The 25696-nt window shown below is 37.2% G+C and overlaps 1 protein-coding gene and 1 pseudogene across 2 annotated transcripts in view; one reads left to right on the plus strand and one right to left on the minus strand.

Annotated features, from left to right (window-relative positions):
- GAREM1 (GRB2 associated regulator of MAPK1 subtype 1) overlaps nucleotides 1-25696 on the plus strand; it is a 201541-nt gene that overhangs the window by 35436 nt on the left and 140409 nt on the right. The gene's annotated exons all lie outside the window — the stretch shown is intronic.
- Nucleotides 25200-25546, minus strand: LOC100684889 (annotated as a pseudogene).

The raw sequence follows: 25696 nt of genomic DNA on the forward strand, positions 1-25696 counted from the left end.
AGAGCATGGGAACTGAATAAAAGTGCGTTTCCAAATTTAAAACTGAAACGTTCTTTATGACATCTGTTTGATTTATTTGTATTGATTTTTAAGATGGAAGCAGATACATCAACTAAAGTATTATTCTTTTTCCCATATTCGTATGCAAAACACCCCCTCCTAGTGTGAGGTCTGTCTGTAGGTAAATATGTCCCTATGTCCTCACAAAGGTGGGATGGCCTCGACTCTTCAGGAACATTCTGCGTGGTAGCCTTTTTCAACATGTGATCATCATCCTTGACATTCATTATCCCTGACACTCACTCTTTCTTTGGCTCATAACCACTGGAAAGTCTGTTTCCATCAGCATCTCCGATTGTTCATTTTTAGATCCAAACTGCTTGGGATAACCTGAGGAATACTTACAGACCGGCAAGTTGCTTCCTTCTCCTTCCTTTCCTTATAGAGCTCCTTGTCTGTCACTTTTTATCCCTTTATGGTTTTTCTCACTCAGCTCTCTTGCAAGGCCCCCAGTGCAGTATAGCTTGGTGGGCTGTCAGGACTCTGGTGCTAGAAGGAAGCACCAGGACAGTCCCACCCAGTCCTCTTCATAAGATGGAAGAGGCAACCAGAGGAGGCAAGTGCAAGAGGTTGCGTACTCGCCTTGAGGTCACCAGCTGAGCAACAGTCGAAACATAGCTAAAGCCCATGTCTCCGGGCTCTGTCTGGTGCTATTTTAACCAGAACAGATTGCTTTGGTCGGTTGGATTTGTTTGTTGCCCAGCTGTCACTTTTGTCATTTGAATGATTACATATCATTATAATGGTTTAAAGCCCATGTGTGAAATGAAGAACCCTGTGATACGGTTACTTTCTTTCAACTCATGAATTAAAGGTTTGCTGCATGCAGATGCAGGGTGGAGAGAAAGAGAGAGACAAGGTATTTCCCAGTTAATTCCATGATAACCTCGAAAGTAGGTTTTCTCTGCTGTTGGCTCAGAAGAGGTTTTGCTGAAGGGCCCACAGCTTGTCTTTGAGGGAGCTCGGATTTGAAACTGTTTCTCTGTCTGCAAAATGTCTGCCCTTTCAGTACCCTAGTTATATTCTCAGAATAATAATAACCCTCACACTTGAGATTTTATCAATTTTAAATCTGAAAATATCTAGTCAGAACAATGGGTTTTTCTTAAACTGTTACCTTCCTGCTTTGCTTTAATTTAAAAATAAAATTCAAAGGAAACCCTTGGAATGAGTAAGGTGATGCATTTAAACAGTCCTAATAATGAAGCTGTTCGAAGCTACAGAAATGACATCTGACTTTAGTTGCTTCATCGGGGCTAATTAGTTAGATAAGAAATGACATCAATATTTGGTTTAAAAAGAGAGACCTTGTTTTAACTTCATAAACCTTTACCCAGAATTTGTGTTCCAGCTGTTAATTTGTAGTGTGAGGTTAGAAAGATGTAAATAAATATGTCCTCTTCTAATTGTGATTTAAAACATTGAAAGTTACACACACATGCACACATGCACACACACACAAGCACACATCCTAAATGAATAGTCAAGCAGAGCAACAGGAATTGCAAGAGTGTAGAGCTGTCACGGCTCTCTGTTCTGTGTTCCTTTACTTCCTTGACCTTCAGAGGTTCTCTGGAGAACAGCTCTTCTGCAGGCTTTTTCCCTCCTGCATCTGTAACATCCCTTCCCATCCCCCCAACCCTGCAGCTTTTGTGTACATAACACTAATCTAAAACCTCTTCTATCAGCACCTTTCTTTTATCTTTTAACACTTACCTAGTTCTATCTTACTGATTCTCTTATGATCCTCAGTCCCTTTGGCGCCTTTCCTTCTCAACCCCTGAAGATGTGCCCTTTATCTAAGGAGACTTAACTCTCAGTTTTCATTCGATGCAGTCCCTACAAAGAAAGAGGCATTGAAATGAGTCAGACCTGGGACTGAAATTTGGTCTTCCTATTAATTAGCCATGAGACCTCAGCGACTTTTTTTTTTTTAAATGTGTGAAACAAGGCTTACAATCCGTCCCTCACAAGGTAATAGTAAAGATGAGCTAAGATCATGCATGAAAACATCTAAAACTGTGCTTGGCACCCTCTTGGAATTCAGGCGTGAGCACTCCTCACCCTTATCCTTTGTCCCCTTCCAGATGTCACTGTGAAGTTGGACACATTAACTCTTGGGTGATTTCACGAAATTTTACATCTATGGCAACATCTGTCTCCTTAAATGTCCTGCTTTTCTTCATGTAGCAACATGTTAAACAGCTTTTCATTCTGCGTCACTATTACCTTCCATTACTAGCATTATAACTACATTGATTTCTCCTAGTATATTAAAAAAAATTCCATTATTGGTTCAATAGACTTTGTGGGATATCCTGTAAGCCTGACCACCAAGGATAATGTTTCCACAGACAAAAACGATCCAGTATTCAGACAGCCAGTGTAATAATAAAAATTAGAAAATATTTGCTTTGCTTTTTAACTTTGTATTTTGAAAGAATTTTAGACTCACAAAAATTACAAAAATTGTATAGCAGGTTTTCAGATACCCCTAATCCTTCTTCCCCTGATAATCATAGTACAGTGATCAAAACTGCCAAATTAACATTGGTCTGATACTATTAATTAAACTATAGGCTTCATTTGAATTTCACCCGTTTTTCCCCCCACCTTTGTTCTTTGTCTATTCCAAGATTTAATCTAGGATCCCATATTATGTTCAGTTGTTCTGGCCTCTTGGGCTTCTTTAATTTGTGACAGTTTCTTGGTCTCTCCTTGTTTTTCTTGATCTTAACATTTTTAAAGACGACTGGTCATTTATTTTGTAACATGCTTCTCAATTTGGGTTTGTCTCATGTTTTCTCTTGATTAGATTGAGATTGTGTGTACCCCAGAGCTGATGTTCTCTTCTGAGCTCAATGATGTTAATACAACTTATTACAAGTGATGCTGACCTTGATCACTTGGGTAAGGTGGTCTCCCCCAGAATTCTCCATTGTAAATTTACTATTATTCCCTGGGTAATGAAAAAATCTTTAGGGGGAGACACTTTGAGACTGTACATGTATCTTCTCTTTTTGCCCACTCATATTTTTTAGTTGAAGTATATAGTTCATATACATTGTTATATTAGTTACAGGCATACAACATAGTGATTCAACAATTCTGTGTATTACTCAAGTGCTCACTGCAGTTAGTTAGTTACCATCTGTCAAATCTAAGTGCAATCTTTTTCTGTCTGACATTTCATTTAGCATAATACCCTTTAGGTCCATCCATGCTTTTGCAAATGGAAACCTTTCATTCTGTTTTAATGGTTGAGTAATAGTCCACAGTGTATATGTATGTGTGTGTGTGTGTGTGTGTGTGTGTGTGTATTTATATATACATATATACATATGTACATATATATGTACATATCACACTTTATTTTTTTAAGGTTTCATTCATTCATTCATGAGAGAGACAGAGAGAGAGGCAGAGACACAGGCAGAGGGAGAAGCAGGCTCCATGCAGCGAGCCTGACGTGGGACTCGATCCCGGGTCTCCAAGATCACGCTCTGGGCTGAAGGCAGGTGCTAAACTGCTGAGCCATCCAGGGATCCCTGCCCCACACTTTTTTTATCAGCTCATCTGTTGATGGATACTTGGGTTTCTTCCATATCATGGCTATTGTATAAATAATACTGCTATGAGCATAGGGGTGCATATATCTTTTGAATTACTGTTTTCATTTGGTTTGGGTAAATATCCATTATTGGAATTACTGGGTTATAGGACATTTTTATTTTTAATATTTTGAGGAATCTCCCTATTGTTTTCCACAGTGGTTGCACCAATTTACAGTCTCATCAATAGTGCAAGAGGGTTCCCTTTTCTGCACATTGCTCACTCATTTTAGATCTGTGGATCTAACCTGGAGCAATGTTATAGTGATGATTTAATGGTAGTTTCTTATTTCCCTCATCACTTCTACATTTATGAATTGGAATTCTTCTGTAAGCAAGATTTGTCTTCTCTCATATTTATTCATTTATATATTATAATTAATTTATTTTGGCATGTACTCCGTGATATTTATTTTTTTTAGGGATATTTATTTTATCCTTTGTGTTACAACCCAATATTACTGCTATTTACTTTGTTGCTCAAATTGTTCCAGGTTTGGCCATTAGGAGTTCTCATGTTGGCTTCTGTATCTTCAATATGCTTCCTTTTTTTTTTTTTTCTTTTACGTTTTAAATCACTTTCTTACTTTCTGATTCTACGAGAAATTCCAGGCTCACTTTCTGTTTCTATTTTCTCTGCTCCAGCCTTAGTTCCTTTTAATGAAGATATATTTATTGCTATTGGAAGTGTCACTGCCTCTCAGCAGATTTGAGTTAGGAAGTATGTGTATGTAAACTAACAAATATGTGCACACATGCATATCTACATGTTTCCATATCTATCTGTATATGACCTGGTGGGTCCATATGTATAACCTCCAATTGATAATCTAACACAAGGTTCATTTTAACCTTCTTTGCTTATTTGTGACTTCTTTTTTCTTTTTTAAAGATTTTGTTTATTTATTCATGAGAGACACACAGAGAGAGGCAGAGACATAGGCAGAGAGAGAAGCAGGCTCTCTGTGGGGAGCCAGATGTGGGACTCAATCCTGGGACCACAGCATCATGGCCTGAGCTGAAGGCAGACGTTCAACTGCTGAGCCACCCAGGTATCCCTATTTCCTATTCATGATTTCTTTTTCTAACAATCAGAAATTAGCTCTTATCCATGTCCACAATAGCCAAACTATGGAAAGAGCCCAGATGTCCATCGACAGATGAATGGATAAAGAAGATATGGTGTATATATACAGTGAAATATTACTCAGCCATCATAAAAAAAAGAAATCTTGCCATTTGCAATGACATAGATGTAACAAGAGGATATTACACTAAATGAAATAAGTCAGAGAAAGACAGTTATCATATGATCTCACTCATATGTGGAATTTAAGACTGAGGGTTGCTGGAGGGGGGTGGTGTGGGGGGATGGGTGATGCGCATTAAGGAAAGCACATGATGTAATGAGCACTGGGTGTTATATAAGACTGATGAATCACTGATCTCTACCTCTGAAACCAGTAATACATTACATGTTAATTAATTGAATTTAAATAAAAAAAATAGAAAAAAACCCGAATTGACTGCATCTGTTTGGATCTATTTTTGGTTTTTCTGTTCTGTTCTAGTAATCTTTGTGTCTGTCCTTTCACCAATACCAAAATCCTGATTTATAGTAAGTCTTTTATCAGGCAGTATGAATTTCAATGTTTTTTTTACTCAAAACTGTTTTGTCTGTTTTAGTTCACTTGCCTTTCCCTATAAATATTAGAATCAGCTTGTCTGTATTTACCAAGAACAAAACAAAACCCAAACAAACAAACAAACTCTTGCCGGGACTTTGTATCTGTGATTAAATCTAAATCATTTTGAGGAGAATTCATATTTTTAACTATAATGAATCCCAATCCATGGATCCTGCTATGTTCCTCCATTTATTTACATCTTTTTATTTCCTTCAAAAGTAGATATTTTGTACATGTTTTATTAGATTAATATGTAAGTTGGATTAATACGTGGTTTTTTTTGGGGGGGGAGCTATTGTAAGTGATAGATTATATTTTAAAATTTCTGTTTCCAATATATCTATTGCTACAATACAGAAATGTGATTGACTTTTGTGAGTTAATATTCTTCAAACTTTCTTATTCAAAGAGCTTTTGTGGATTCTTTTTATGTGTAGATATTCATGTTCTCTGCAAAAAGAAATAAAAAAGCATACATATTGGAAAGGAAGAAATAAAACACATATACGTTTTTTCCCCATAATTGCAGTGGCTAGGATTTCCAGTATTATGTTGAAAACTACAAAACTTTATGTTGAATAAAAGGGGGGAGAATGAATGTCCTCTCCTTGCTCTCAGTGGATCTTAAAGGGAAAACACTCCTTGTTTTACCATGATGTATGATATTAGCTCTGGATTTTCTTATTAGATACCCTTTATCTGGTTAGTTTGTTGAAAGTTTTTATCGTGAATGAGTGTTGAACTTTTTAAAATGCTTTTTCTGTATCAATTGAAATGATCCTGTGTGGATTGTGTTTTTTACAGTCTCTTCATGTGCTGAATTATATTAGTTGACTTCAATATTAATCTAGCCATGAATTCCCAGCATAAACTCATTAGAATTATATTTTTATAATGTTAATATTTTATTGAGGATTATTAATTGTAGGTTGATAAAGGATATTGGTGTAATTCTCTTTTCCTGTACTATCTTCATCTGGTCCTGTACCATCTTCATCATGGTAATTCTGGCTCCATAGAATGAGTTAGGAAATATGCCTTCTCTTATGTTACCTCAGAGGGATTATATGTCTTCATTAAATGTTTGATAGAATTTGCTAATGAAACTATCCAGGCTTTGGGATTTTTTTTTTTTTAAGTTTTTTCTAAATACAAATTTACTTTCTTTAATAGAAGACTAATCAGGTTTTTCCTATAGTGAGTTTTGATAGTTTGTGATTTTTGAGAAATTCATCCATTTCATATAAATTGTTGAATTTACATGTGTATAATTGTTTTTTTTTTTTAAAGATTTTATGTATTTATTCATAGAGATGCAGAGAGAGAGAGAGAGAGAGGGGCAAAGACACAGGCAGAGGGAGAAGCAGGCTCCATGGAGAGCCTGACCTGGGACTAGATCCAGGGTCTCCAGGATCACCCCCTGGGCTGCAGGCGGCGCTAAACCGCTGCGCCCCTGGGGCTGCCCTGTATAATTGTTCTTAAGTGTTACTTTTTCCTTTTCATGCCTGCTGGATCTTACTGCTATCCCCCCCTTATGATACCAATAAATTTTATCTCTCTCTTCTCTAGTCAGTCTGGCTAGAGATTTATCAATTTTATTGATCTTTTAAGAGAACTAGGTTTAGGTTTGATTGATTCCCCTTTCCCTCTCATTTTTCTGTTTGTAATTCCATTGATTTCTGCTCTCATTTCCTTCCACTTTTTAACATTTTAAAAATTTCTGTTCTTAGTTCCTTCCTTCTGTTTGCTTTGGGTTTATTTCACTCTAGTTTTTGTTTAGTTTAGTTTAGTTTTTTTGAGGGAGAGAATGAGAGAGAGAAAGAGCATGTGTATGCATGGGAAGGGAGAGAGAGAATCTTAAGCAGGCTCCATGCTCGGTGTGGAGCCCAACAAGGGTCTGGATCTCAGATCCTGAGATCATGACCTGAGCCAAAATCAAGAGTCAGATGCTTAATCAACTGAGCTACCCAGTCACCCCTATCTGACTCTGCTTTTTAATTACCTTTATAATCATTACTATAGTAGCAGCCCATATACACTAAAAATTTCAAAACATTGTTATAATTTTTGCTTATTTAACATTTTATAGAAATTATGAGGAGAACAGTAGTATCTTATAATTACCTAGATATTTACTTTTTTACTTTTGTTCTTCATTCCTGGTGTTGCAGGTTTCCTTCTGGTACCATTTCCCTCTGTTCGAAGAACTTCTTTTACCAGATTTTGTAGAGTAAATCTGCTGGCAATGAATTTTCTCTTAGTTTTTCCTTCTCTGAGAGTGTCTTTATTTTATCTTTATTTATCAACAATTTTTTCACTGGATTTAGAATTCACAGGATGAATTCTAAAAATTCTTTTCTTTCAGGACTTGAAAAATGTTGCTTTACTTTTTTCTGGTCTCCATGACTTCTGACGAAAAATCAGTAATTATTTCAGCCATTCTTTTTTTAGGTAGTGTGTCATTATAATTGCTCTGCTTTCAGGATTTCTGCCTTTGTCTGTAGTGTTCAGCAGTTTGTGTTAGGGCATGGATTTCCTTGAGCTTATTCTGTGCAATATTTGCTGAAATTTCAGAATCTGTAAATTTATATCTACAAGTTTTTTTTAAAAGTTGTTAGCCATTATTGGGACATTTTTTCAGCACCATGCTCTTTCTCTTCTCTTTCTGAGACTCTGATGGCACAAATTATTAGACACTTTGGTATGTACAACGTGTTGTTTTTCTTTTGAACAAACTTTTTTTTTCCTTTTCTGTTGGATAATTTCTACTGATTTATCTATAAACTTACTGGATCTTTTCCTCTGTTGTCTCCATTCTGCTATAGAATCTATCAGTTAATATTTTTAGTTAACTGTGTTTTTCAGTTCCAACGTTTCCATTTGCTCCTTTTTAATATATTTTTAGGGGAGGGGCAGAGACTTTTTATCTATTTATTTCATGAGTGTTCACTGTTATTTTTTAAACTATAGTTATAACAGCTGATTTAAAGTCTTTATCTTATAATTCCAATGTTTAGGTCACTGTCTTCTCCCTTGCAAGTTGATTTTTTTTTATTGTTTTTATACCAAGTAATTTTGGTTTTAATCTGGACATGTTGAACGTTCTGTTATGAAACTCTGGGTCTTGTTTAAATTTTAAGCAGAAAATTGATTTTTGTTTTGCTCTGTGGTAGCAGGCATTCAACAGGTTAGGTTCAGGTTTCAACATGCTTTTATGGCTGTGATTCCAAAGTTAGTTCAGTTTTCACTGCCTTTACTGTGATAATTGGACCTGACTTCTTATGCCCCACCCTTTAGCCAGTTTGTAGTTCATTTCTCAAGGCGTTGGTAGTTTGTTGAAGTTCAGATCATGTGCAGCTTGGAGGTGAGCCCACAAGTTCTTTAACGACTTTATGGAATTGTTCTCTTGAGCTCCCTTCCCTGTCATGCCACTGCCATGTTCTGGCTCCTTGATGTACTTTTCCCAGTCCTCTAGCCAAAAAAGTATAAGCTCTAGTTTTTCCTGTCTGCCCTGCACTTCTCAGGGTTGTATTTGTGTCCAGGGCCATGTTGCGAGAGGGTGGAGTAAGGAAAAAGTAAAATGATTTGCCCATCCTCTTGGATGGGCAATTTGGTCAGAGAGGATAACCCTCAGAGTTTCAGGGACCTGCCCAGCTCTTGCCACCACTGCCACTATGACTGCTTGAAGCCTCTGATGTTTCATTATGCCACATTCTTGTCCCCTTCTCTAATCTGCCTATTGATCACTTATTTTTCAAAGTCCTCAGAATCCTGTTGTGTGCATTCTGTCCAGGGTTTGTAATTGCATTCAGTGGAGAGACAGAATGGCATTTCTTACTCTATCTTATCTGGAATCTTGAAAGAATCTAGGAAGGCTGTGGTTCTTCTGAGAGTCCCAGCTAGGCTGTCAATATATTTGCTTTCTTGTTCAACCTCTGTGTGTGTGTGTGTGTGTAGAGAGAAAAGAGGAGTTTCTAAATCCACATTCCTATGAGAAACAAATTTTGCAGTTAGAGTACAATACTTGTGTATAGATCTTTTTTAATTTAACGTTAGCAAGTCAAAAACACTACCTCCAAAGCTACTAGGGTGAGCTCCTTGTTTCCTTGCAGTGTATTTACATACACCATTCATTTGTAATATAGTCAGATTCATTTGGTAAGACAACATTTTAAAGGTTGGATTTCCCATTTTTAAGCCACCCAGAAACACGAGCATACTCCAACATGACTCTTTGGTCTGATTCCTGGGTGTGATTCCTGTAAAGTTGGACCTCTGTGTTACTTGTTTCTTCCGTTACTACCCTCCTCTGACTTTTGACCTTCCTCAGCAGCAACTGTTGTCCATTCTCATGGCAGTACTGTAGCACTGATACATAAAAGTTATTCTAGGACTTGATTGGTGATTGTGCCATGACATATGACCTAGAATGTTTCTTCCAACAGAAGAGGACCAGGCTTTTAAAAAATTCATATGGCATCCATTGTGTTTCAGAGTTCAAATGAAGATAGACTATGACATGGTGTCTGAAATGAAATTCTTGGGATATCCTGTTCCTCAGTTTGATGTTACTGGATTATCCATGACAAAGCATGAGTCTGGGTCTTTTTTTTAAAATATGTTAACCAATCCTTGTTTTCAGTAAGTGGCCAAATATTTATGTTTTTTTTTTTTATCTTGGTTTTTTATTTGATATGCCAGGCCAACGGAAATAAACATTAAAGAATGCCCTTCTTCCCATGCACCGGGAAAGGATGAACTGGAAAGGCTGTTCATTTAGCATTAAAGTTGACCTCTGGTTGGATCAGTGCTTTTCATTAAAGATGTAATGTGTCCTTTATCAGCATAGATTAAAATGTTATCAAGAACCCAGGCCGGAAACAAGGCTGGCAAGCTGAAGCCCTCTCTGGCTTCTCTCAACTCCTATCTTTACAGCTTGAATTTACTTTTAGAATTGACAGTACTGTGTTGTGAGGTTCAAACATAACATGGCAGTCCCGGAATTCAGAATGACAAGCAGCCTCTCCTTTGGAGGTGACTACAGCTACTTTTGATGAAAAGGATTTGTTTTGTTATGAAGAAAGACTTAGGCTTGATTATTGAGTGCTGATAACAGTGATTCTGGGAGGTGAACATTATTATCCAGAATGCCGAAGTTGATTATTTATATGATGATTCTCATGATAGAAATAGCCCTAGGTGGCAGATCATTGGTGTTAAAGTCACTAAAGGATTTAAAATATCACTGGGGAGGTCTAAAAGGAATACATTTCTAATAGCTAGTATAGAATGATACATAGTTTTAATTAACTCAGTTGTTACTGATGTACGTAAAGCTTAATGGTGAATACAAATTTGAACTGGGGCATTTCCATTTATTCTTTCATAGAGATTGTAAATGGTAATATGGACACTGGATTCGAGATCCCCAAACTTGACTTGTCCTGTTTTTCCCCACTAATAAAAGGAAATGATCATTGCAGTCTTCATTTTTTTGAGAGTTCTTTTATTCAGGGGAGGGGGCAGTACAAAAAGAGACAAAAGTCATTATATAAATGCTTTTGAAAATGGAAACTTTTGCCAGGGCTTTGTAAAGGATAAAAACAAATTCAAGTTGCTTGATCAGAAGAGAATACAAGAGCCTCATGGGATCCAAGGGTAAGAATGGAGCAAAGGACTTAAAGGATGGGAAATGGTCTAATTGGCTTATCTTGGGTGATGTGTCTACCCTTAAGCCAATTAGCTGAATCTGAGAAGTTGGGCATGGAGTCCAAATGTTGCCATCTGGGCTTCTTCCTATGTGTAGGAAGAGTGACATTATAGGTCGAGGGTTAAACTAGACAACCCCCCAACGTGATCTCTTACAAAACCATGTTTAAATTTGCCAGCTTATTATAATTAAAGCCTCTAATGGTGTGTGGCCTTTTAGGAATGTTACAAAATTTATCAAACTTGCAAATATAATAAGTTTTGAGTAATTTTCATTCACAAGCTGTCATACTGTCTAACGGTTTTCTTCCTGGTAACTGCTCTATATCTCAAAGATCAATGCATTTCTAATGGTATTATATATTTTTAATTTTATTTTTAAAGATTTATTTATTTACTTGAGAGAGAGAAAACACACACACAGGGGCTTAGGGGTAGAGGGAAAGGGAGAGAGAATCCTAACCAGACTCCGCGTTGAGCACAGAGCTGGATGCAGGGCTTGATCCCACCACCCTGAGATCATGACCTGAGCCAAAACCAAGAGTTGATCACTCAACCGAGTGCTCCATCCAGGCGCTCCAAGTGGTATATGTTTTAAAGGGATGATTTCCCTTTTCTCTTACAGAATCCATCACTATTTTTAGAACTCTATAATACACTTAAATTGTACTGGACTCTTTTTCTTCTCTTTATGCTGCTGTGTTGGAATTTTTTTTCTTTTCTTTTCTTTTTTTTTTTTTAGTACCTAAGAAATTTAACTTTCAAGTTTAGAAAATATAGCTTTAATGTATTGGTAAATGATGTGGCATTTTTGAAGGGTCACATTTTTTATGGTTGGAAGGAAACTTGGAAATATTTGTGAGTCATTTTAGTTGTCTGAGTTTAATGCCAGTTTTTCTGTAAAGTTAGATGCTTAATTTAAATGCAGAGTATCACTTACCTCCACATGCCTGACTTTAATTTTTGCAACATGACGGAGTATAATAATACAGTCCTCTGGAGTAGAAATTTTCATGTGTGGTTGTGGGTGGTAAGTATCTTGCTTCTATCAGCTTTTCTGTTTATTCTTCTGGTGGTAGTGGTATTCTACCCAGACCACAGCCACCTTGCATATATCACCATTGTCACCAATTGAGGACTGAGCTTTTGATTTCTACATCTAATTATGGAAAGTAGGCACTATTGGTTCTCTCTCCAGCTGTCTCATTTATGAACAGGGTGACCCTGGGCTAATTGTTTCACTTATTCGAGCTAGTTTTCTCATCTACACATTGGGAGAAAAGAGCTTATGGAGCTCCTGGTCTTTAAAAACAATACTTAACACAGTTCCTGGAAAATAATCATTGTTCACAACATGGTAATTGTGGTTAATTTTTAGTAAATTATGCGTTTCTTGCAAAATGTAACTTTACCAATGAAAAGCTCCTGTCGTACTTTATTTGATATCTACTTTGTTGCTGCACAGGCATTTGTATATGGCTCTCCTAAAACTTAAAGCTGTCATGGGAAGTTGGGGCAGTGAGTATAATGCAGACCTAGGAAAGAACTGATGGAATATATGGCAAAGATGAGTAGCTATTTGAGTAATATGGAATCAGTTGAGTTGATTAAATTGTGAAAGTTCTAAGAATTAAAAGATAAATTCTCTAAAATAAAGAAAATGGTGGTAATGCATTTAGATTCAAGCTCACATGAAGTAGAAAAAGGAAGCTATGAGAGAACAAAGCTGCATGCAATAAAGTGAAATATAGGTTGAAGTGAGAATTGTTGTCATGTGTATTTTACCTTAGATCCTGGGACTCACATTTTAATATCAATAAAAGAATACTTTTTTAATGATTTTTAAGAATAGTAAAATAATCCTGCTTTGCCTCTTGCTGGCCAGGCCATCAGTAGAACATTTAATTTTCTCTTTTGGACTCTATAATTAAAGAAAGAAAGCTAGGGAGGGTCCAGAGAAGAGCAGTAGAAGGAACCAAAGGATTATTTAAAAAATAAGGCCCATGAGGAAAGGGTAAAGGAGTTGTGAATCTTGAGTTTGAAGAGAAGTTCAAGAGGCCACTTAGTAACTGTCTTCAGATATGTGAAGGGTTGTCATGAGGAGGGTGCTGAGTAGTTGTTTCCTTTCTCACTAAGAACTAAAGGGAAATGGTTCACAGAGACAGGTTATATCAAAAGAAATACTTTTTTTTTTTTTTTAAAGATTTTACTTATTTATTTATTCATCAGAGACACACAGAGAGAGAGAGGGAGAGGCAGAGACACAGGCAGAGGAAGAAGCAGGCTCCATGCAGGGAACCCAAAGCAGGACTTGATCCCTGGTCTCCAGGGTCAGGCCCTGGGCTGAAGGCGGTGCTAAACCGCTGAGCCACCTGGGCTGCTCCCAAAAGAAGTACTTCTTGCAAAGGGTAGAGTGAGGCATGAAATCTGTGGTCACACTTGCAGTTCCACACATATTTGACTGGACAAGACAGCCCTGGATCTTTGGCTGGCTGTGTCCTTGTGAAGTTGGCTACATGCCTTCATTGAACATCTATTGACTTAAAATCTCAACCCTAAAAGTAGCACTTTGTGTGATACTCTTTTGTATTTCTTGGTTCTTTCATGGATGTTAGTCTCTCTCTTTTGTTTCCCCAACCTCCTCCTTTTCTTCTCCAAGTCATAAGGTAATATAGAACACAAAATGAATCCTCATAGCCACTAAAGGAGACTCTTAGCCCTTGAGCAATTAGCAGACGACAGAGGCAGATGTTCCTCTGCAATGTTAATCAGTATACTTGGAATCACCATCACCTCCAGCAGAAGATTATTCCATTTAACAGTGGAGATTCTTTTCGTAGGGAAATGTTCACAGTTGTTAATGGGAAAAGTCTCCAAATAAAATTTTGTGTCACCATATAATAAATTGGTTAAGTAGCTATGTTTTTCTATCACGAAATATGGGAAAGGTTCTTTTTTTAAAAGGTAGGAGCTGCTGAGTTGATAGAGTTTAAAAGTGAAATAGAAAATCTTGAACACATTTATAGTAGAATATATGAGTTGTAACTAATTAACATATGCCAACCCTGTGGGGTAAAAATAGTGGAAGGGAGGAGCTGTGATCATTTGGTTGACACTTGACTCAATCACAAACACTAAATTTGGGACTGGTACAGAATTTTAAGTGCCTTTTTCTTGGGCCTTACTGTTGTGATCTTTCTTTAGAACAGTTCTGATATACCCTCTGGAAGGCTGGCCTGTGTGGATGGTGTCGGTGCCAAATTACAACACAAAACAAGGAACTGTTCTGTTTCATTTACTGAGAATAGTGCTTAATAAGTACTATTTGACAACATGCTGAATTAAGGGAATGTTATAAGGATGTTTCACAAAGGAAAATGGGTAAAACATCTGATGTTTACAAGTTCTATTTATATGTAACTTGATAAGAGTATAAAGCCATACCTAAAACTTTATTTTTAAAATTTTATTCAATACCTATGAATATGTATGCTCAGAGAAACTGATGATATCTGGTTCCAAATATATACCATATCTTGATATATATAGTCAATGCTATTTCAGAATCCAATTTTTTGACTTGTTGGTCTGAAATGTATCAGGCCCTGGTAATTTGATTTATATTAACCAAATTCATGCAATACTGATTTGTAACATGGGACACATTCACGATTATTTCCTTTTCTCAAATTTGACTTTGATCTTATCCTAGTATCTTATCTTAGTTTATAATCTTCAGTAACTATGTTTTTTTTTTCTCTAAAAATGGAATCCCCAGTGGAAATTATACTGTGTTTATAGGTTTACATATCCATGAGTAGATAAATATAATAAAGGTCAGTGAGATTTAATATCATAAGGGAAAAATAAGTGTCAAAAGTTTTTAGAGTACCTGTATTTATATTTCAGTGTCACAAGCTAAGTATTTATCTCAAATTTAATTTATTACAGATTTTAGCATATGAAAGTACTTCTATGGGACATTCAAACATCATTCTACTTACAAATAGACATCTATAGTCCGGTATAATCTATGAAATCATTAACCTATGTTGAAACGTAAAATAGTATAATTTGTGGGGGTTTTTTTTCTAGTTAGGCTTTTCACTTAAATACATTTTTAAAAAAGAATTTTATTTATTTATTCATGAGACCCACAGAGAGAGAGAGAGGCAGAGACATAGTCCCCTGTGAGGAGCCTGATGTGGGACTCGATCCCAGCATGCCCTGAGCTAAAAGCAGATGCTTAACCCCTGAGCCACCCAGGTGCTCCTAAATATGCTTTAAAGAAAAGATAGGGTTTAAGGGCACCTGGGTCAGTTAGTTAAGTGTCTGCCTTCGACTCAGGTCAAGCCAAAGCTGGGAAGTCTGCTACTCCCCCTCTCTTTGCCCCTCCCTCTGCTTGTACTGTCTCTCAAATAAATAAATAAAATCTTAAAAAAAAATTCTGTCAAAAAAAAAAAAAAAAGAAAGAAAGAATAGGAAAGATAGGGTTTAGCTGATTCCCTAATGCCCCTTTCATTGAAGCCTTGAAGATTCTAGTTTTTTCTGATGTGTGAGACCTATAGTCTATATGAATATATGGGTAAGTAGCAATTTGTGTTAGACAGTTTTGGCTGATTATATACTTATGACCTTATTTTATTTTATTTTTTAAAGACTTTATTTATTTATTAAAAGAGAGTGCACAAGCAGGGGAGGAGCAGAGGGAACAAGGAGGCTCTCCACTGCATGGGGCTTGACTCGGGGTTCAGTTTCCAGACCCTAGGGTCATGACCTATGTCAAAATCAGATGGTCAACTGAGTGAGCTACCCAGGCGCCCCATTTGTGATCTTATTTTAAAGAGATATTTGTATTTTGTCCTTGGTAGTAGAGCCTAAGGAAAAACTTGAATTTTTTGCATAGTCAAGTAATACCTGCTTTTCCTTTCTTTTCCTTACAGTAGGAGTTAGTGTAGTTCTAATGAGCAGGGCAAGTGCCAGAGTAAAAGGGAATAAAAAGAGGTTATAAGGTATGAAGATAAACAATAATTAACTAGTGGTGAGTTTTCAATGCTAAAAAAAAATGCACTGTAAACTAATGCTTTACCTTTCATTTTTTATTAATATATTGGCAGTTTTGTGGCATTTATGATTCACAGAATGCATTCATCGATGCTCTAATTTCATCCTCACAACAATTTATGAAACACACACCATTCTTTGTATTTCGGTATGAACACTTACCTTCAAGATTATTGTGAGTTAACTAGGATCACACAGCTAGTGTGCCAGGATTCAAACTCTGCTTTTAGGCTTCAAGACCAGTTGTTTTTCTTTTGTTTCACAGAGTTCATCTAAGCTGGATTTGCTTTAGAACTACATTGAGATATACAACATAGGTGAACTGCGTATGTGCTTGTGTGAAATTTGAGCATCGCATTTGTGAAATTGGCAGTATAGTTCTTCACATCTGGCATTCTGGGATAGAGTGGTTGAAGACTAAATCACTAAGTGGGCTGCCAGTCTTCTGTAGCCACCTCCTGATTTGGGACCTTGTGTACATTTCCTCAAATAGAAAGAGAAGGCAGTTGGCCATTAGGTTCTCCAGACTCCCTTCTGGTTCTAAAATTCTCTGATTCCAAATTTAATTATTATTCTTCCATTCAGAATTACTGTTTTGTTTTTTTTTTAATATTTGTCTCAAAGGAGTAGCCCACATTTTTGCATTACGCTTCTCCTAACAGCCTATGCCAGTAATTGATAAACAGTTTTAGATAGTGTAGCAACAGAATCCCTTTGTAGTGACCCTGAGGAAGTATTTCGTGTACCAGATTCTGTTCTGTAAGAAGTAGTGTCACATGGTGAGAACACTCATCCTGAATTTGAAGAGTGAAAAATTACAACAAAATCCCAGTTGCAGAGGAGTTCATTCCGCAAATGTAAATTGAGCATCAGTATTAAGTACTTGGGTTGCTTGAGACCTTAAGCTCCCAGCTTAGCAGGGAGGCAGATACACAAATGTGAAATGGCATTGTAATTAGAAGGACCCTGGGAAAGATGTATACAGAGTGCCAAGAGAGAGAAGAAACAATGGCATCTGTGGAGTGGAAAATAGAAGAGATGCACCAGGGAAGACTTCACCAAGAAAGAGGTTTTACCGGAAAGAATTATAGGCCCATTTTAGGTAAAAGGAGGCATGTTCTGAGGAGAAGAAGCCTTAAGGAGACTGTTGCAGAGAATCTCAAATAGTTCTGTTTGTGTCATATGTTAGAGGAGGTTGTCATACTGGACAGGTAATCTTGGCGAGCTTGGGAAAGTCTTCTATGGATTTGAGATTATCCTAGGCATTAAGGAGACGTTTTAAGAAAGCGAGGAGTGAATTTCTTGCAAAGGTGGCAGAGGAGGCAATATAAGTCTCTGAAATTTCTAATTTGAACATTGTGGGGGAAGGGCATTCTAGGCAACAGGAAAAGTGATCATGGAGACCCAAGGTGGGTAGCACATGGGATTATGCTATTCTTCATCAGTCGGCCATTATGTGGCCCTTCCATACCTCAGACTTTCCCAATGTAATTGCTGTGGAAGCTCAGGAAAGGTTTCATACTGCACTCCATGGAGTTTGGATTTTTTTCTCTGAATAATGAAGAGCCATGAGGGTTTCCAGGCAGAGTAATAATGACAGCAGATTTGCTTTTGGAGGACTCTAATGGCAGTAAATGTAAGCTAGATTAGCAGGCTCAGAATCTTGACAGAGACCCTCACAATATCCCTACTGAGAGCTGTGGGAGCGTATGTTAAGCCAAGGGCAATAGGGATGTAGATAGAAAGGGAAGAGCTGGGAGAGACTGAGTTCTAGGAATGATGATAGTAGTACTAGCTGAGATTTGCTGAGTATACCAGATGTCTCATGTAAGTTCTTGCTAGTTACTGATTCATTTAATCTTCACAACAGCCCTATGAAGTAGGCACTAGTATTACTACTATCTACATTTTACAGATGAGAGAACTGAAGCACAAAGACATTAAATAACTTGGTGAGTTACAGAGCTGGTAAATGGCAGTTAAGGAATGGGAGCCAAGGCAATCCATGTCTCAAGTCCATACTTTGAATTACTATATCCTGCCACCTCTGATGCCACCTCTGAATCAATAAGCATCTCTAAGATGTGGTGAGGAATTAGATGTAGGTGACTATGGGGGAAGAGTCGTTGATGTTGACTGCTTTGTTGACACAGAGGATAGAGATACCACTTACAGAGATAGGAGGAGCAGGGAGGACTTTTGGAGGAATTACAATAATTTGGGGATAATGTCAAGTTTCCAGGTTCTTGTGGGTCATTCAGCTGGTAACATATGGAATGCAATTGGATATACCACTGACCCTTGAACCAAGGGTACCAATCCCTGGTGCAGTCAGAACACCTCCTATAACATCTGACTCCTCAAAAACTTAACTACTAAAAACCCACTATTGACTGGAAACCTTACCAGTGACCTAAAGAGTTGACTAACACATGTTTTATATGTCATGTGCATTACTTACTGTGTTTTTAATAATAAAGTAACCTAAAGAAAAGCAAACGTTATTAAGAAAATCCTAAGGAAAATACATTTATAGTATGGTAAAAATGTTTCTCTGTGTGTGGACCTGCACAGTTCAAACCCATGTTGTTCAATGGTCAACATACAGACCTGGAGCTCAGGATGGTTCTGTGCTTGACAGTGATGTAGAACAGCTGATATCAGGACAAGCTAATCCTAATCACCCTCTATCTGAAGGACTGGATGGAACTTTCTGCCCTTGCTGTATCTCTGCATAGGTACATGCAGCGCAAATGCCAGGGAGGAAACTCTCGGGTCATTTGAGTGGGATCGTCTAAGGAACTCAAGGGCTACCAGGCTTTCTGTAATGAAGACAGCTCCACTTCTAACATTCATGTGTATGAAACCAGGGTGATGAAAAACTAGCAGCTCTCTTGCATCCAGTTTTGGATTCCATCTTTACAATTAAAATAGAAATGTTCTTTACAGACCTTTTCCAAGAGTATGTGGTTTGTTGGTGGTCCTTTGAATGCATTAGTAAAATGGTGGGTTTGATCCCAGCCAGGGTGACAGGATCAGGAACATGGAATCCAAAGAGCAGAGGGATCAGGGGGGCCAAGTGCCCACTGGTAGTAGGATGCATCATCCTTGGAGGTAGAGGTGCTCACAAGTTTAAATGGAAGTACACATTTCCTCTCATGTCAGTGGCAAGCACTTTCTTTTCAGAAAAAAGAACTACCTCTCCTTTCCCTCTCTAATCTAGGGTTTAAAAATACAATCAAAGGAATGTAGCAAAGAAATATTGAAACCTAAGCATAGTATATAGAGTAATAATTTTGAAAGGATTTAAAGCTCTGACAATTATATTCAGTTAACTTTAAAAAGCCTAGTGAAATTGTTGGAAATTACTTAAATTCTTAAGTCTAGACAAATAAGTTTTTGCTACATTCATTTTTTAATGAAATTTATCTGATTATAAGATTCTACTTATCTCGAGTCTAAGTTAACTATATTCTTTTCTTTTGGCCTCCTTGAGATATTAAAAGTAAAGCAGAATCACACCATCATTTGGCCCTTCCACTCACCTTGGTCAGGGTAACAACTGTTTTCATATTCTAATATCTCAAAGTATAAGTTGATTTTGATTGTTTTTGGCCATAAAATCTCTTTGGAAGTTACTGTTTAAATACAAAGTCTATTCATGAAACTCTTGACTTAAATTCTGTATCTGCCCTCTACTGGAATAACTGGCTTCTTTTCTGTATTATCTTCTTCGGTAGACAGGATTCTAAAATGGCCCCTTGATCTCCATCCCCTGGTGTTCGATCAGATTATGTCATGTTCTGTGGCAAAGGGCATTTTGCAGATGTAATTAAGGTCCCCAATCAGTTAACTTTAAGATAGAGAGATTATCCTTGGTGAACCCAACCTAATCAGACAAGCCCTTCAAAACAGTTTCCTCTGGCCAGTTAAGAAGCAAAGTCAGAGATAATCCAAAGCAGGAAAGAGATTCAACATGAGACAAGTTCTGCATTGCTCAGAAAAGGAGAGGGCTATGCAGCAAGGACCTGCGAGCACCCTTTAGGAATTGAAGTCAATCTCCAGTCAATAACCAGCAAGAAAATGACTTGAGTTTTACAACTGCAGTTGGATTCTACCAGCAACATGAGTGAGCTTAGAGGACCTTGAGCTCCAGAGGAGAACCTGGACAGCCAATGGCTGGATTTCAACCTCCACAGAGAACCCAGCCATGCGTGCCAGATTTCCGTGCTATTTTTAAGCTGCTAAATTTGTGGTAATCTGTCACGTAGCAATAGAAAACTAATATACTGTCCCTTACTCCGTTTCTCTCTGATAATGCTGATCATTGGTCTTCAGAGTTGCAGTGTTAGCATCTCTCAAGCTGGCAGTAATGTTTTCCATTTGTTGCCTTAATGGTCACTATTGCATTGAATTAAGTAGACTCCAATTTCTTTTCTCAAACTCTTGTCTTTTAAAACCCTGAGCTGGGGATCCCTGGGTGGCTCAGCGGTTTGGCGCCTGCCTTTGGCCCAGGGCCCGATCCTGGAGACCCGGGATCAAATCCCACATCGGGCTCCCAGTGCATGGAGCCTGCTTCTCCCTCTGCCTGTGTCTCTGCCTCTCTCTCTCTCTCTCTCTCTCTCTGGGACTATCATAAATAAATAAAAAAAAAATTAAAAAAAATAAATAAAAAAAAATAAATAAAACCCTGAGCTGGCGGGCACCTGTGTGGCGCAGTTGGTTAAGCATCAGACTCTTAGTTTCAGCTCAGGTTTCATCTCAGGGTTATGGGATAGAGCCATAGTTATGGGATAGAGCCATAGTTTCATCTCAAGGTTGTGGGATAAAGCCCTGCATCAGGCTCCATGCTAAACAGGGAGTCTGCTTCTCTCCCTCCCTCTTTGCCCCTCCCCTCAGTTATGTGCATGCACTCAGTGCTGTCTCTCTCAAATAAATAAATAAATCTTGGGGGATCCCTGGGTGGCTCAGCAGTTCACCACCGCTGAACAGCAGTTCAGCCCAGGGCCTGATCCTGGAGGCCCAGGATCGAGTCCCACGTCGGGCTCCCTGCATGGAGCCTGCTTCTCCCTCTGCCTGTGTCTTTGCCCCCCCCCCCCCCCCCCGTCTCTGTCTCTCATGAATAAATAAAATCTTTAAAAAAAATTAAAATAAAAATAAATAAATCTTAAAAAATTAAAATAAAATGAAACCCAGAGCCCAATTTTGGGTTCTATCTTATGATTCTCGGTATAGGTTTCATCCTGTGGGGGAAGGTAGGGAAGGCCTTAATCTTTCCATATTTATATTGTTGAAGTGACATGCTTGAAGCTTCTGTTCCTTTTCACTTCGTGGTTTAATTCTTGGTGATGTTACATCATACTGTAGATGTTTCTCACGTTATTCATTGAATGGAGTTTGCTGTTCCCATTTCATATGTAGAAAAACAAGCAAAAGAGCAATATGTGACTATCCCATAGCAGAGGTGGGATGGGGACCTAGAACAGAAGGAGATGTGTGGGATGTGCTGGTGGGTGTTTATAGTACCCAGCAACAAGGAACAGTTGAGTGATCATGAACATTGAAGTCCCACTAGTGAAGAAAGTATCTCCGTGTGACTGTCTTACTTCAGGGGAAAAGAGCACATTATATGTGTGATTGTTCTATTTTAGTCTCCTTGGTTTTATTTGGACCCTCTACCTAGTATTTCCTTTGGATATAGAAAAAAACACTGAAATAGAAGGAAATATTCTTTTTATTAAGTAGTGAAATATCCTGGACACTGGATGGTCCACTGAATAATCTGTAAAACTATTTCTTAGATCTGGAAGGCAGAAGGGGATGGCATAGCAAGCTTTTTATATTCATTTTTAATGTATCCACATTATTCAGGTAAACTTCTTTAACTGGGTTTGCCTTTGAGAAAAATCTAGTATACTTATATATGCTTACATTAGATTCTACTTATCAGTCTGTCTGGGCAAGCTTTAGAATACTTTGAGTCATTTGGTTACATTCACAAAGTGATTCACTATTAGACCTTGGTCGGGGAACTCCCCACATTTATTAAGTTGAGCTGTGCTACCCCTTATTTGTTAACATTGTGAAGACTTTTTAAATCTTATAAAATTTAACCTATTTTAAATTTGCAAATATAGACCTTTTATCTATAATTGTCAAAGTAATTTTGATCCACTAAAATAGATTTTTTTATTTTAAAAAGTATATGTACACATAATACACTTGAGAACCCTTGCAAAGTATATGTACACATAATATACTTGAGAACCCTTGCAACTGTATATTGCCTCTTCTTAAACTAGTTAATAAATCCAGGTCTCAGATTATGCATTTAGGAGATGGTACTGTGTACAAAGGACTCTGTGTCAAGGTGGTTTTCTTTATTATATTTGCCTTGGAAAATTGTATTAATAATTTATATGTAAGGAACATAGTTGATTAGGGGATGTAAGTAACCACAATACCAATTTCATTCCTGATATTTTCCAGTCTCTAGTCTCTAAACTACTGGTATTTTGGGTTTTGGGGTTTTTTTTAGATTTTTGGAAAGAACAGATGGTTTTTTATTTTGTTTTCCAGTTCTGTTTTGAGAAGTTGCACCTTACTTATAACACATGCTTTGCATTTCTTTTAGGGCTACTATATATCTGTATAATCTGGTCAATAAAATTTGATGATCTTATTTTTCTTAAGTCTTTGTGTCTAGTATTTTATCACATGATCTTTCATATAAAGTGTTTTTATTTTATGTATTTTGAAGTTATAGAGGCAAAGTGTTGTCTACCTTTTGCCTTCAGGGCAACCTACCTGGAAAAATTAACCCAAGTCTTAATTTTGGTGTTTGCATTTTTCTCATTAACCTACTTTTATGTGTACAGAGAATATTTGAATTCACTGTTTTTGTGCATTGGTACTAGATCATGAGATTTTCAGCAGTGGCATATGTTTAAATCTTTCTTTTTTTCAAAATCTTGTTTGGTTTTGCTTTTTTAAGACTATATGCAATATTTTTGGAAATCTGCTTAATATGAGAAAATTCTAAAAATTGTCAAATATGTAATTCAGATATTTTTCTTAAGAATATATCTCCTGGTATAACTTTAATGGCATTTAATAATTTAATCATTATTAAATTTGATTCTTTAGTATTTTATGTTTGCTTTATCTGTCACGTAATAAAGTTCAAGGGGATCTAGATCAAATTTGAAACCAAAAATGACAATGAAAATCCCACAAGGTGACCTGTGGCTCAGTTTATCCTCTTGAAATAAATTGTTGGCTTTAACATAACATTTACACCTGATAAATATCACCCCTCCGTTTTATTGGAGTAGAAGTGAAGCATAATGTACAAAGCTTTGCACATTATATTTTCTCATTGAACAAAAAAACTGCATTATGTACCTGAGTCAGGCTGATAGGGAGAGGACACTAACTGAAGAAGTAAATAAAACTAAAGTCCTATGTTTCATGAGCTTTTTATCCACAGGTTACTATCCTGAGTTCTTTTATTTATTCTCATTTAGTTATTTCAACTTGCTTACAGTTTTATTACTCTCATTGTAAATGTGAGAACACCCTGGTTCAAAGAAATTAATTTGCTCACGGTCATATAGTTAATAAGTACTAGAACTGCATTTACCTAAATCTGGCTTCAAACTGTAGGCTATTTCTGAGAGTTCACAGTCTCCCACGTAACTTACGGAGTCATCATATATTCATTTAAATAAGTGGAAACAAAGAATATGGGGGCAGGAGTGGCAAGAGCCTGGAAATGTGTCTGGTGATTTGGCTTTTGCCCTCTCTCAGGTAGTTTGATGTCTGGGAAGATCCTGAAACAAGGCCTGCTTGCTTCTCTGGTTCTCTCAGTTGTTCCTGGTCTCTGAGTGATTCTTTTTTTTTTTTTTTTTTTTTTTTGGTGTGAACATCTCACACAGTGTGATAAGTACCTACCTCACACCAACCAAATTCATCATCTTATATTCACTCCGCAGCACTGGAGGATACACCGGTATGTCAGACTTACTGAGAGAAGAATGTCCAATACTGTCCTTTATGGAATGCCAAAGAATCATTTGCCTGTGTCAGCTCTCTGATATAAATCTGAGTCTCCTTGCTCACCTGCTAGAAATGTGATTCCATGGTATTTGCCAAGCACTGTGCTAGATTTCATATATTTTAAATGTTTGTAGAAATACCGGTATTACAATTGCTCACCTGTTTTTCCAAAAATCACTTGGCATAGATTTCTTATCTTTTAAATATTAAGTTCAGTTCACTATTTCAGAGCATAACATTTCAGATTTGACTTAAGTAGGCATACTTCTGTTTCATACAGCAGGTATCTATTATTCCTGGCCAATCTGTTGAAAAGGAGTCTTTTGTCCAAAGGTTCATTTGAAAAGAGGTAATGATATATCCCTAATCTCTCTCTCATTTTAAACATCTTTCTCTTTTGTTTCACACATTTCTTTTTGCTTAGATTTCACTGTGAAGTTCTTTGACATCTTTACCACTTAGTACTTTGTCTAAATTAATCTCTAGTTCCTTTTCTTCTTGTTGGGATTTCACAGTAAACCATAAAATGTAAAAATACAACAATTCTTTCATTTGCTTAGAAGCCAAGACTACAGTCTTTGGGTCTTTGAATAGATTATTCATCTAAAGAAGGGATTTTAGGCAATGTAGATTTCTGGATGTTTGTTTAGGGTAGGAAGTGATCAATAGGAGATACCGAAAAAATAACCTTTTCTAAATACTCTTTCATCGAAGTGTTTAAATGTTAACTAAGATATAAGTGCTTGATTTATACTTAGAGGTATTTGATGTGAATACTCAACCAATTTCTACCCAGGATTGTTCATTCATAAAGCATTTATTATACACCTGGTCTATGCCCAGAAGTCTTCTGGAATGCAAATATGATCTAGTTGAGGAGATAAGAAGGTTCCTAGTCATTCAGTATATAGCACTCAGGTGAAGATAGGTGCTATGGGGATTTATTTATTTATTAAAAAAAAAAAAAAAAAGCTCTGGCCAGTTTTATTCAAGAAAAATTTTGTATGGTTTATTTTCCACCAGTCTGTTCTGGCATGCTTCTAATGGCAGCAGAATCACCTGGATCAGCGATAGCTGGTACGCATACACTGTAGTATTTCCCACATGCTGTGCCCAATTCAATATTATTGCCACTGTAGTAATGGTCATCAGTTTTGGTTAACATGGTGTAGTATTCTTTTTCAGATTTCCTAAAGGCTGGACAGTTGTTGACAAGGATGACCAGTTTTGCTTTGCTGTGTCCGATCATTTTCAGAGTCTGCTTGTATCCCAGCCTGTTCTTTCCATTTTTCGTAACATGTCAGAGCCTGAGTTGATCGACTCCAGCGACCTTTTAATCTTCTTTGTGGCCACCATCTTCCTGTCTTAGGTTCAGGAAGGCGCCAACTGAGAGCAGCTTCCAAGGTGGCTGGGAGCAGGAGAGAAAAGAGCTGCTATGGAGATTTAAGTCCTCCCTTAGCATTTGCTTTATCTTTCTAAACTTTTGATACTTTAAGACAGTAAAGG

This window comes from Canis lupus, chromosome 7, assembly GCF_011100685.1.
Source record: "Canis lupus familiaris isolate Mischka breed German Shepherd chromosome 7, alternate assembly UU_Cfam_GSD_1.0, whole genome shotgun sequence".
NCBI classification, from domain to species: Eukaryota; Metazoa; Chordata; class Mammalia; order Carnivora; family Canidae; genus Canis; species Canis lupus.